This window comes from Oncorhynchus gorbuscha, linkage group LG19 (assembly GCF_021184085.1).
Source record: "Oncorhynchus gorbuscha isolate QuinsamMale2020 ecotype Even-year linkage group LG19, OgorEven_v1.0, whole genome shotgun sequence".
NCBI lineage: Eukaryota > Metazoa > Chordata > Actinopteri > Salmoniformes > Salmonidae > Oncorhynchus > Oncorhynchus gorbuscha.
Genome location: NC_060191.1, coordinates 72,238,232 through 72,251,777, shown reverse-complemented (window position 1 = coordinate 72,251,777; position 13,546 = coordinate 72,238,232).

Here is a 13,546-nt window from a genome sequence, read left to right as displayed (position 1 = left end):
CCTGCATGTTGTTAACACACTACACCACCCTGCATGTTGTTAACACACTACACCACCCTGCATGTTGTTAACACACTACACCACCCTGCATGTTGTTAACACACTACACCACCCTGCATGTTGTTAACACACTACACCACCCTGCATGTTAACACACTACACCACCCTGCATGTTGTTAACACACTACACCACCCTGCATGTTAACACACTACACCACCCTGCATGTTAACACACTACACCACCCTGCATGTTGTTAACACACTACACCACCCTGCATGTTGTTAACACACTACATCACCCTGCATGTTAACACACTACACCACCCTGCATGTTAACACACTACACCACCCTGCATGTTGTTAACACACTACACCCCCCTGCATGTTAACACACTACACCACCCTGCATGTTGTTTACACCACATGTTAACACACTACACCACCCTGCATGTTAACACACTACACCACCCTGCATGTTGTTAACACATTACACCACCCTGCATGTTGTTAACACACATGTTAACACACTACACCACCCTGCATGTTAACACACTACACCACCCTGCATGTTGTTAACACACTACACCACCCTGCATGTTGTTAACACATTACACCACCCTGCATGTTAACACACGACACCACCCTGCATGTTAACACACTACACCACCCTGCATGTTAACACACTACACCACCCTGCATGTTGTTAACACACTACACCACCCTGCATGTTGTTAACACATTACACCACCCTGCATGTTAACACACTACACCACCCTGCATGTTAACACACGACACCACCCTGCATGTTAACACACTACACCACCCTGCATGTTAACACACTACACCACCCTGCATGTTAACACACTACACCACCCTGCATGTTGTTAACACACTACACCACCCTGCATGTTAACACACTACACCACCCTGCATGTTGTTAACACACTACACCACCCTGCATGTTGTTAACACACTACACCACCCTGCATGTTGTTAACACACTACACCACCCTGCATGTTGTTAACACACTACACCACCCTGCATGTTAACACACTACACCACCCTGCATGTTGTTAACACACTACACCACCCTGCATGTTGTTAAAACACTACACCACCCTGCATGTTAACACACTACACCACCCTGCATGTTAACACACTACACCACCCTGCATGTTAACACACGACACCACCCTGCATGTTAACACACTACACCACGCTGCATGTTGTTAACACACTACACCACCCTGCATGTTGTTAACACACCCTGCATGTTAACACACCACCACCCTGCATGTTGTTAACACACTACACCACCCTGCATGTTGTTAACACACTACACCACCCTGCATGTTAACACACTACACCACCCTGCATGTTAACACACTACACCACCCTGCATGTTAACACACTACACCACCTTGCATGTTAACACACGACACCACCCTGCATGTTAACACACTACATCACCCTGCATGTTGTTAACACACTACACCACCTGCATGTTACCACCCTGCATGTTAACACACTACACCACCCTGCATGTTAACACACTACACCACCCTGCATGTTAACACACTACACCCTGCATGTTAACACACTACACCACCCTGCATGTTGTTAACACACTACACCACCCTGCATGTTAACACACTACACCACCCTGCATGTTGTTAACACATTACACCACCCTGCATGTTAACACCCTGCATGTTAACACACACCCTGCATGTTAACACACTACACCACCCTGCATGTTAACACACTACACCACCCTGCATGTTGTTAACACTACACCACCCTGCATGTTGTTAACACACTACACCACCCTGCATGTTAACACACTACACCACCCTGCATGTTGTTAACACATTACACCACCCTGCATGTTAACACACTACACCACCCTGCATGTTAACACACTACACCACCCTGCATGTTAACACACTACACCACCCTGCATGTTAACACACTACACCACCCTGCATGTTAACACACTACACCACCCTGCATGTTGTTAACACACTACACCACCCTGCATGTTAACACACTACACCACCCTGCATGTTAACACACTACACCACCCTGCATGTTGTTAACACTACACCACCCTGCATGTTGTTAACACACTACACCACCCTGCATGTTAACACACTACACCACCCTGCATGTTGTTAACACACTACACCACCCTGCATGTTGTTAACACACTACACCATCCTGTATGTTGTTAACACACTACACCACCCTGCATGTTAACACACTACACCACCCTGCATGTTAACACACTACACCACCTTGCATGTTAACACACGACACCACCCTGCATGTTAACACACTACATCACCCTGCATGTTGTTAACACACTACACCACCTTGCATGTTAACACACGACACCACCCTGCATGTTAACACACTACACCACCCTGCATGTTAACACACTACACCACCCTGCATGTTAACACACTACACCACCCTGCATGTTAACACACTACACCACCCTGCATGTTGTTAACACACTACACCACCCTGCATGTTAACACACTACACCACCCTGCATGTTGTTAACACATTACACCACCCTGCATGTTAACACACTACACCACCCTGCATGTTAACACACTACACCACCCTGCATGTTAACACACTACACCACCCTGCATGTTAACACACTACACCACCCTGCATGTTGTTAACACACTACACCACCCTGCATGTTAACACACTACACCACCCTGCATGTTGTTAACACATTACACCACCCTGCATGTTAACACACTACACCACCCTGCATGTTAACACACTACACCACCCTGCATGTTAACACACTACACCACCCTGCATGTTAACACACTACACCACCCTGCATGTTAACACACTACACCACCCTGCATGTTGTTTACACCACCCTGCATGTTAACACACTACACCACCCTGCATGTTAACACACTACACCACCCTGCATGTTGTTAACACTACACCACCCTGCATGTTAACACACTACACCACCCTGCATGTTAACACACTACACCACCCTGCATGTTAACACACTACACCACCCTGCATGTTAACACACTACACCACCCTGCATGTTGTTAACACACTACACCACCCTGCATGTTAACACACTACACCACCCTGCATGTTGTTAACACATTACACCACCCTGCATGTTAACACACTACACCACCCTGCATGTTGTTAACACACGACACCACCCTGCATGTTGTTAACACACTACACCACCCTGCATGTTGTTAACACACTACACCACCCTGCATGTTAACACACTACACCACCCTGCATGTTGTTAACACTACACCACCCTGCATGTTGTTAACACTACACCACCCTGCATGTTGCCTCAAGTTCCAGTAAGGAGAGTTTCCTCTAGTTTTAGAAATCACACCCTACTGAACGATACCATAATCCATATCCTCATGAAGCCCTGGTCCCAGAATACAACTGTCCACCTGTCAAATAGTTCCATCCATGCTGAAACCTCAAAGACAGTAGGGCATGTAGACCCCTCACACGTGAAGAGACCTCTTTATATGCTGTCTAGCTGACTGACCACCCTCTCAGATGGCCTCCTGTCCGATAGGTCCGATCTCCCCACGGGATACCGGTCAATGGAATAGCAAGAGCATCTGCCAGTTTCACAGCAGGCAGTGACAACAACGCACAACTGCCATGCACAGTGGACCATAATGGAGTGAGTCAGGAGACAAACACCATTCACCACTCTGCCTGAGTGGAGCACCAATGTATCCTACAGGGATGTGAAGAGGCAGAGGGCTCACCTCAACTCCTTACCAGCTGAAGGTCTCAGACCTCTAATCTACACAATCCTCAAGGAAGCTGTTGTCATGGCAGAATATGAGCATAATGGTCAGTATAGAGCTAAGTCTTCCATGTGATGTACAGTATAGCAGTTTTAATATATACATGTGTAGGGGATTAATTCAGGGCACCGTATTGCTCTTTTCCCTGCATGCCAGCTCTCAGTGTCTTTGTGGAGTAATGCAGCTGTGAACAAGATAATCATATATTTACAGAGTTGAGACAACATTTAGAATTGTAAATATTGTTTATTTTTCTAGACATTCCGTTAAAAATAGATTGTTGAAATATTCCCCGTGTAGTGTTATAATGGGGAGCTAGCCTGGCTGCCATAGAATATTGTAGTGTCATTCAAATGAATCATAATGCAGAAAACCTTATTGGCCCAACTCTCTAGACACATGACTACTGTAAACCTATGGAGTAATGACTCATAAAGGCCCACTTTGTGTGATAACTTGCCTTGCCATTGGGGAACACTGCAGGATATATGAGACAGAGAGAAGGACATAGAGAAAGAGAGAGAGAGAGAGAGAGAGAGAGAGAGAGAGAGAGAGAGAGAGAGAGAGAGAGAGAGAGAGAGAGAGAGAAACATAATGAGTGTTATGTTGCCCCAGGCTATAGTTTGTCTCCTCTTAACTAATATCTCCCCTTGTGGGAAAGGGAAGGGGAGGGATGGAGGGAGGGAGGGGGGTGGTAGAGAGCAATAAAGAGGTAAAGAGGTGTGTTGTGGCGCTCCAGGCAACAGTTTCCTCTCCTCTCCTCTAATACATCCCTGAGACTACCTCTGCTTAGTAAGTAGGGTCATAACAAGATGTCCCAGGGTGCACCTCTCTCAGTGGAGGACCTGTTCAGGTGATAATGAAGACAACATGATGAGAGAGAACAACACTGCGACAGTTACAGTGTCAATAAGCTCCTCTAGGGAAGAGACAGGAGGCACAGAGCGGAGAGATTTAATCACGCAGTGTACAAATGCGATCAAATACATGTGTATTGACACTCTTGCATGATTCACTATTTCTTCTAAAGTTGAAATTGAAAACATAATATGTGGTGTTTACAAATGTATTTGTTTGATTTAGAACTGCAAAGGGCCAATACAATTTTTTTAAACTGAATTAAATTGCTCTGCACTAAATTATTCCAAATTCAAATTAATTTGGTTGGAGGTAATAATTATCATTTTCTGTGTAATTTAATTCACCTGTAGTAAGTTGCAGGTGCCAACAGGGTAGAAATAGTCATTCAACCAGTTTTAAATAGAAAAAGCTGTAACGAAGTTCGTCTGTTGTTTGAAGAGAGTCAGACCGAAATGCAGCGTGTAGGTTACTCATGACTTTAATAAAGATAAATGCGGTACATGAAATAACTGAAGAAGAAAACAACAAACGAGAGAAACTAATTACAGCCTTTCTGGTGACTAACACAGAGACAGGTACAATCACCCACGAAATACAACACGCACTCAGGCTACCTAAATACGGTTCCCAATCCGAGACAACTAGAATCAGCTGACTCCAATTAGGAATCGCCTCAGGCAGCCAAGCCTAACTAGACACACCCCTAATAATACACAATCCCAATTAATACAAACCCCAATACGAAACACAACATATAAACCCATGTCACACCCTGGCCTACCCAAACATATAACAAAAACACAAGATACAATGACCAAGGCGTGACAAAAGCGTAACATTATACTTCATTGCACTCATTTGTAAAGTGCAAGTGTGCCAATATTGTTTTGTCTAAATCCAGAATAACGATAAAAAAGTTTGGTAGCTAACACTGAACTTGACTTGATCAGATGCCATGACTCTCATATTATCAACAGAACACTGATATGGACTAGGCATATACAATACATCAAAATCACCTTGAAAACATGTCTAACTGGAGGCCCTTAATATCCTGATCAGACAACACCAAATGTTCTGTAAACACCAGCCCCAGAGGTGTGAAGGAAGCCAAACCAAATGTTCTGTAAACACCAGCCCCAGAGGTGTGAAGGAAGCCAAACCAAATGTTCTGTAAACACCAGCCCCAGAGGTGTGAAGGAAGCCAAACCAAATGTTCTGTAAACACCAGCCCCAGAGGTGTGTAGGAAGCCAAACCAAATGTTCTGTTAACACCAGCCCCAGAGGTGTGAAGGAAGCCAAACCAAATGTTCTGTAAACACCAGCCCCAGAGGTGTGTAGGAAGCCAAACAAAATGTTCTGTAAACACCAGCCCCAGAGGATTGTAGGAAGCCAAACCAAATGTTCTGTAAACACCAGCCCCAGAGGATTGTAAGGAAGCCAAACCAAATGTTCTGTAAACACCAGCTCCAGAGGATTGTAAGGAAGCCAAACAAAATGTTCTGTAAACACCAGCTCCAGAAGATTGTAGGAAGGAGGGAGATTATTCTAAAATATGCAAGATGCACATTTGGAGTTGTTTTTCAAGCAAACTGTGTTTCAAGCAAACTGACTTGTTGTGGATAAAAGGCTAAGTGTGATGTGGTGCACGTGACGTAGTGCACATAAAAATTGCCCACTCACTGAATAAAATACATAGGTTAACTGGGTTTCCATTGCATTTTCAACTCCACCAACGGTTTTGTCACAAAGACTGTTGCGATAAATAGACTGTTGCGACAAACTTACTCTATCTGGTTTACACCCGTGCTCTCTAGACAAGAGTTCGATGATAAAGTGGACAGGGGGTTAAATGATGAGATATGGATAAGAGCAAAAACCAATCATCATGTCACCAGCTTTCAAATAATAGTCTATCCTCAATATTTAGTCTTCCGGCGCCGACAGAGATGGCCGCCTCGCTTCGCGTTCCTAGGAAACTATGCAGTTTTTTGTTTTTTTTACGTGTTATTTCTTACATTAGTACCCCAGGTCATCTTAGGTTTCATTACATACAGTTGAGAAGAACTACTGAATATAAGATCAGCGTCAACTCACCATCAGTACGACCAAGAATATGTTTTTCGCGACGCGGATCCTGTGTTCTGCCTTACAAACAGGAAAACGGAATGGATTGCATGTAGCGACCAAAAAAAACGACTCTGAAAAAGAGGGAAACGAGGCGGTCTTCTGGTCAGACTCCGGAGACGGGCACACCGTGCACCACTCCCTAGCATTCTTCTTGCCAATGTCCAGTCTCTAGACAACAAGGTTGATGAAATCCGAGCAAGGGTAGCATTCCAGAGGGACATCAGAGACTGTAACGTTCTATGCTTCACGGAAACATGGCTCACTGGAGAGACTCTATCCGAAGCGGTGCAGCCAACGGGTTTCTCCATGCATCGCGCCGACAGAAACAAACACCTTTCTGGTAAGAAGAGGGGGGGGCGGGGCGGGGGCGGGGGCGTATGCCTTATGACTAACGAGACATGGTGTGATGAAAGAAACATACAGGAACTCAAATCCTTCTGTTCACCTGATTTAGAATTCCTCACAATCAAATGTAGACCGCATTATCTACCAAGAGAATTCTCTTCGATTATAATCACAGCCGTATATATCCCCCCCCCCAAGCAGACACATCGATGGCTCTGAACAAACTTTATTTAACTCTTTGCAAACTGGAAACCATTTATCCGGAGGCTGCATTCATTGTAGCTGGGGATTTTAACAAGGCTAATCTGAAAACAAGACTCCCTAAATTTTGGATTGATGGCAGCATTCGCGTGAAACTGAAAGCGCGAACCACTGCTTTTAATCAGGGCAAGGTGTCTGGTAACATGACCGAATACAAACAGTGCAGCTATTCCCTCCGCAAGGCTATCAAACAAGCTAAGCGTCAGTACAGAGACAAAGTAGAATCTCAATTCAACGGCTCAAACACAAGAGGCATGTGGCAGGGTCTACAGTCAATCACGGACTACATGAAGAAATCCAGCCCAGTCACGGACCAGGATGTCTTGCTCCCAGGCAGACTAAATAACTTTTTTTCCCACTTTGAGGACAATACAGTGCCACTGACACGACCTGCAACGAAAACATGCGGTCTCCCCTTCACTGCAGCCGAGGTGAGTAAGACATTTAAACGTGTTAACCCTCGCAAGGCTACAGGCCCAGACGGCATCCCCAGCCGCGCCCTCAGAGCATGCGCAGACCAGCTGGCCGGTGTGTTTACGGACATATTCAATCAATCCCTATACCAGTCTGCTGTTCCCACATGCTTCAAGAGGGCCACCATTGTTCCTGTTCCCAAGAAAGCTAAGGTAACTGAGCTAAACGACTACCGCCCGTAGCACTCACTTCCGTCATCATGAAGTGCTTTGAGAGACTAGTCAAGGACCATATCACCTCCACCCTACCTGACACCCTAGACCCACTCCAATTTGCTTACCGCCCAAATAGGTCCACAGACGATGCAATCTCAACCACACTGCACACTGCCCTAACCCATCTGGACAAGAGGAATACCTATGTGAGAATGCTGTTCATCAACTACAGCTCGGCATTCAACACCATAGTACCCTCCAAGCTCGTCATCAAGCTCGAGACCCTGGGTCTCGACCCCGCCCTGTGCAACTGGGTACTGGACTTCCTGACGGCCGCCCCCAGGTGGTGAGGGTAGGTAACAACATCTCCTCCCCTCTGATCCTCAACACTGGGGCCCCACAAGGGTGCGTTCTGAGCCCTCTCCTGTACTCCCTGTTCACCCACGACTGCGTGGCCACGCACGCCTCCAACTCAATCATCAAGTTTGCAGACGACACAACAGTGGTAGGCTTGATTACCAACAATGACGAGACGGCCTACAGGGAGGAGGTGAGGGCCCTCGGAGTGTGGTGTCAGGAAAATAACCTCACACTCAACGTCAACAAAACTAAGGAGATGATTGTGGACTTCAGGAAACAGCAGAGGGAACACCCCCCTATCCACATCGATGGAACAGTAGTGAAGAGGGTAGCAAGTTTTAAGTTCCTCGGCATACACATCACAGACAAACTGAATTGGTCCACTCACACAGACCGCATCGTGAAGTAGGCGCAGCAGCGCCTCTTCAACCTCAGGAGGTTGAAGAAATTCGGCATGTCACCAAAAGCACTCACAAGCTTCTACAGATGCACAATCGAGAGCATCCTGGCGGGCTGTATCACCGCCTGGTACGGCAACTGCTCCGCCCTCAACCGTAAGACTCTCCAGAGGGTAGTGAGGTCTGCACAACGCATCACCGGGGGCAAACTACCTTCCCTCCAGGACACCTACACCACCCGATGTTACAGGAAGGCCATAAAGATCATCAAGGACATCAACCAACCGAGCCACTGCCTGTTCACCCCGCTATCATCCAGAAGGCGAGGTCAGTACAGGTGCATCAAAGCTGGGACCGAGAGACTGAAAAACAGCTTCTATCTCAAGGCCATCAGACTGTTAAACAGCCACCCCTAACATTGAGTGGCCGCTGCCAACACATTGACACTGACTCAACTCCAGCCACTTTAATAATGGGAATTGATGGGAATGATGTAAATATATCACTAGCCACTTTAAACAATGCTACCTTATATAATGTTACTTACCCTACATTATTCATCTCATATGCATATGTATATACTGTACTCTATATCATCGACTGCATCCTTATGTAATACATGTATCACTAGCCACTTTAACTATGCCACTTTGTTTACATACTCATCTTATATGTATATACTGTACTCGATACCATCTACTGTATCTTGCCTATGCTGCTCTGTACCATCACTCATTCATATATCCTTATGTACATATTCTTTATCCCCTTACACTGTCATGCCTTGGTCTTAGTATTTTGTGTTTTCTTTAATTATTTGGTTAGGCCAGGGTGTGACATGGGTTTATGTTGTTGTATTTCGTATTGGGGTTTTTGTATTATTGGGATTGCGGCTGAGTAGGGGTGTTGTATGGGCTTGGCTGCCTGAGGCGGTTCTCAATCAGAGTCAGGTGATTCTCGTTGTCTCTGATTGGGAACCGTATTTAGGTAGCCTGGATTCGCTGTGTATTTTGTGGGTGATTGTTCCTGTCTCTGTGTAGTTTCACCAGATAGGCTGTAATTAGGTTTCACGTTCCATTTGTTGTTTTGTATTTTGTATCGTTATTTCATGTGTCACTTTTTCTATCAAAGTCATGAGTAACCACTACGCTGCATTTCGGTCCGACTCTCTTTTGACAAACGAACAACGCCGTTACAGAATCACCCACCACACTCGGACCGAGCAGCATGTTAACAGGCAGCGACAGCTGGAGCAGAAAAAGGAGGATGTTATGTACAGAAAAGGCATGGAGTATAAGACGTGGGAAGAAATAGACAGGTGGGCAGCCGACCCAGAGAGAGTGCAGGAGCCCGCCTGGGATTCGCTGGAGCAATGCGAAGAGGGCTATAGGCGAATGGAGTCAAAAAGAAAGACACATTGGCGCAGAGCGAAAACCGAAAGTAACCCCCAAATATTTATTGGGGGAGGGTGCAGAGAGAGAGTGGCTGAGTCAGGAATCAGACCTGAGCCTACTCTCCCTGTTAATTGTGAGGAGCAGCAATATAAGGACTTCTGGTCTTGGGAGATGATATTAGACGGAAAAGGACCCTGGGCTCAGCCTGGAGAATATCGCCGTCCCAAGGAAGAAATAGAGGCGGCTAAAGCAGAGAGGCGCTAGTATGAGGAGGCAGCACGGCGATGCGGTTGGAGGCCCGAAAAGCAGCCCAAAAAATGTATTGGGGGGGGCTTAATGGGAGTATGGCTATGCCAGGTAGGAGACCTGCGCAAACTCCCTGTGCTCACCGGTGGGCTAGAGAGACTGGGCAGACACCGTGTTATGCTATGGAGCACACGATGTTTCCAGTGCGGGTGCATAGCCCGGTGCGGTTCATACCAGCCCTTCCTATTGGCCGGGCTAGAGTGGGCATCGAGCCAGGTAAGCTTGGGCAGGCTCGGTGCTTAAGAGCTCCAGTGTGCCTGCACGGTCCGGTCTATCCAGAGCCACCTCCACACACCAGTCCTCCGGTAGCAGCTCCCCGCACCAGGCTTCCTGTGCATGTCCTCAATCCTGTAGCACCAGTTCCAGCACCACGCACCTTCTGTGCGCCTCGCCTGTTCAGCACAGCCAGAGCCTTCCTTCCCTCCTGCGCTGTCGGAGTATCCCGCCTGTTCAGCACAGCCAGACCCTTCCTTCCCTCCTGCGCTGTCGGAGTCTTCCGCCTGTTCACCGCTATCAGAGCCTTCCTTCTCTACAGCGCTGCCGGAGCCTCCTGACTGTTCGGAGCAGCCTGAGCTGTCAGTCTGCACGGAGCAGCCTGAGCTGCCAGTCTGCAGGGAGCTGTCAGTCTGCAAGGTGCTGTCAGTCTGCAAGGTGCTGTCAGTCTGCATGAAGCAGCCAGAGCTGTCAGTCTGTATGAAGCAGCCAGAGCTGTCAGTCTGCATAAAGCAGCCAGAGCTGCCAGTCTGCAAGGAGCTGCTAGTCTGCAAGGTGCTGCCAGCCTGCATGGAGCAGTCAGAGCTGTCAGCCTGCATGGAGCAGTCAGAGCTGTCAGCCTGCATGGAGCAGTCAGAGCTGTCAGTCTGGATGAAGCAGGCAGAGCTGTCAGTCTGCATGAAGCAGCCAGAGCTGCCAGTCTGCAAGGAGCTGCTAGTTTGCAAGGAGCGCCAGTCTGCATGGAGCAGTCAGAGCTGTCAGTCTGCAAGGAGCTGTCAGTCTGCATAGAGCAGCTAGATCCGCCAGTCAGCCATGATCTTCTAGATCTGCCAGTCAACAAGTCTCTCCCGGATCTGCCAGTCAACCAGTCTCTTCCAGATCTGCCAGTCAACCAGTCTCTTCCAGATCTGCTAGTCAACCAGAATCTTCCAGATCCGCCAGCCAGCCAGGATCTACCGGAGCCTACTACCTGCCTGAGTTTCATCTCAGTACTGGGCTTCCTCTCAGTACTGGGCTTTCTCTCAGTACTGGGCTTCCCCTCAGTTCCGGGCTGCCCCTCAGTTCCGAGCTGCCCCTCAGTCCCGAGCTGCCCCTCAGTCCCGAGCTGCCCTTCAGTCCCGAGCTGCCCCTCAGTCCCGAGCTGCCCTTCAGTCCCGAGCTGTCCCTCAGTCCCGAGATGCCCCTCAGTCACGAGCTGCTTCTCAGTTCTGTGGGGTTCTGGGTGAGGACTATCAGGCCATGGTCGGCAGCGAGGGTGGATTATCCCAGGACGCGAAGGGGAGGAACTAGGACATTAATGGAGTGGGGTCCACGTCCCGAGCCGGAACCGCCACCATGGACAGACGCCCACCCGGACCCTCCCTATGGTTTTGAGGTGTGTCCGGGAGTCTGCACCTTAGGGGGGGGTTCTGTCACGCCTTGGTCTTAGTATTACAGCTTTCGCTGTAAAGCATCATTTCAAAATCTGAGACGACAGGGTCGCCAGGCGTCTGCGCTTCAGCCGGCTCAACAGGCTCCATTGTTCCGGCGTGATCAGCAAGCTCGCAAGACTCTGACGCCTCTGCAAGTTTGTCCTGATTTTACGCCCAGCCAGCTTGTCCAGCGCCCGTGCCTCTACCCGGCCCATCAGGCTTGCCCAGGTGGGATGCGGGTGGTGCCCCTAGAGCGGGAGGTACCGTCACGTCTGCTCCCACTCTTCCCCCCTGGCATTCAAGGGCGCCAATTTCCTCATTATTACGCACACATGCTTCCCTCGTCACCCACATCAGCAATCATTTGGACTCACCTACAGTGGGGAGAACAAGTATTTGATACACTGTCGATTTTGCAGGTTTTCCAACTTACAAAGCATGTAGAGGTCTGTCATTTGCATCATAGGTACACTTCAAATGTGAGAGACAGAATCTAAAACAAAAATCCAGAAAATTACATTGTATGATTTTAAAGTAATTTTAAGTAATTCATTTGCATATGAATTTATTTGCAAATTATGTTGGAAAATAAGTATTTGGTCACCTACAAACAAGCAAGATTTCTGGCTTTCACAGACCTGTAACTTCGTCTTTAAGAGGCTCCTCTGTCCTCAACTCGTTACCTGTATTAATGGCACCTGTTTGAACTTGTTATCAGTATAAAAGACACCTGTCCACAACCTCAAACAGTCACACTCCAAACTCCACTATGGTCAAGACCAAAGAGCTGTCAAAGGACACCAGAAACAAAATTGTAGACCTGCACCAGGCTGGGAAGACTGAATCTGCAATAGGTAAGCAGCTTGGTTTGAAGAAATCAACTGTGGGAGCAATTATTAGGAAATGGAAGACATACAAGACCACTGATAATCTCCCCCGATCTGGGGCTTCACGCAAGATCTCACCCCGTGGGGTCAAAATGATCATAAGAACGGTGAGCAAAAATCCCAGAACCACACGGGGGGACCTAGTGAATGACCTGCAGAGAGCTGGGACCAAAGTAACAAAGCCTACCATTAGTAACACACTACGACGCCAGGGACTCAAATCCTGCAGTGCCAGACGTGTCCCCCTGCTTAAGCCTGTACATGTCCAGGCCCATCTGAAGTTTGCTAGAGAGCATTTGGATGATCCAGAAGAAGTTTGGGAGAATGTCATATGGTCAGATTAAACCAAAATAGAACTTGTTTGTAAAAACTCAACTCATCGTGTTTGGAGGATGAAGAATGCTGAGTTGCATCCAAAGAACACCATACCTACTGTGAAGCATGGGGGTGGAAACATCATGCTTTGGGTCTGTTTTTCTGCAAAGAGACCAGGACAATTGATCC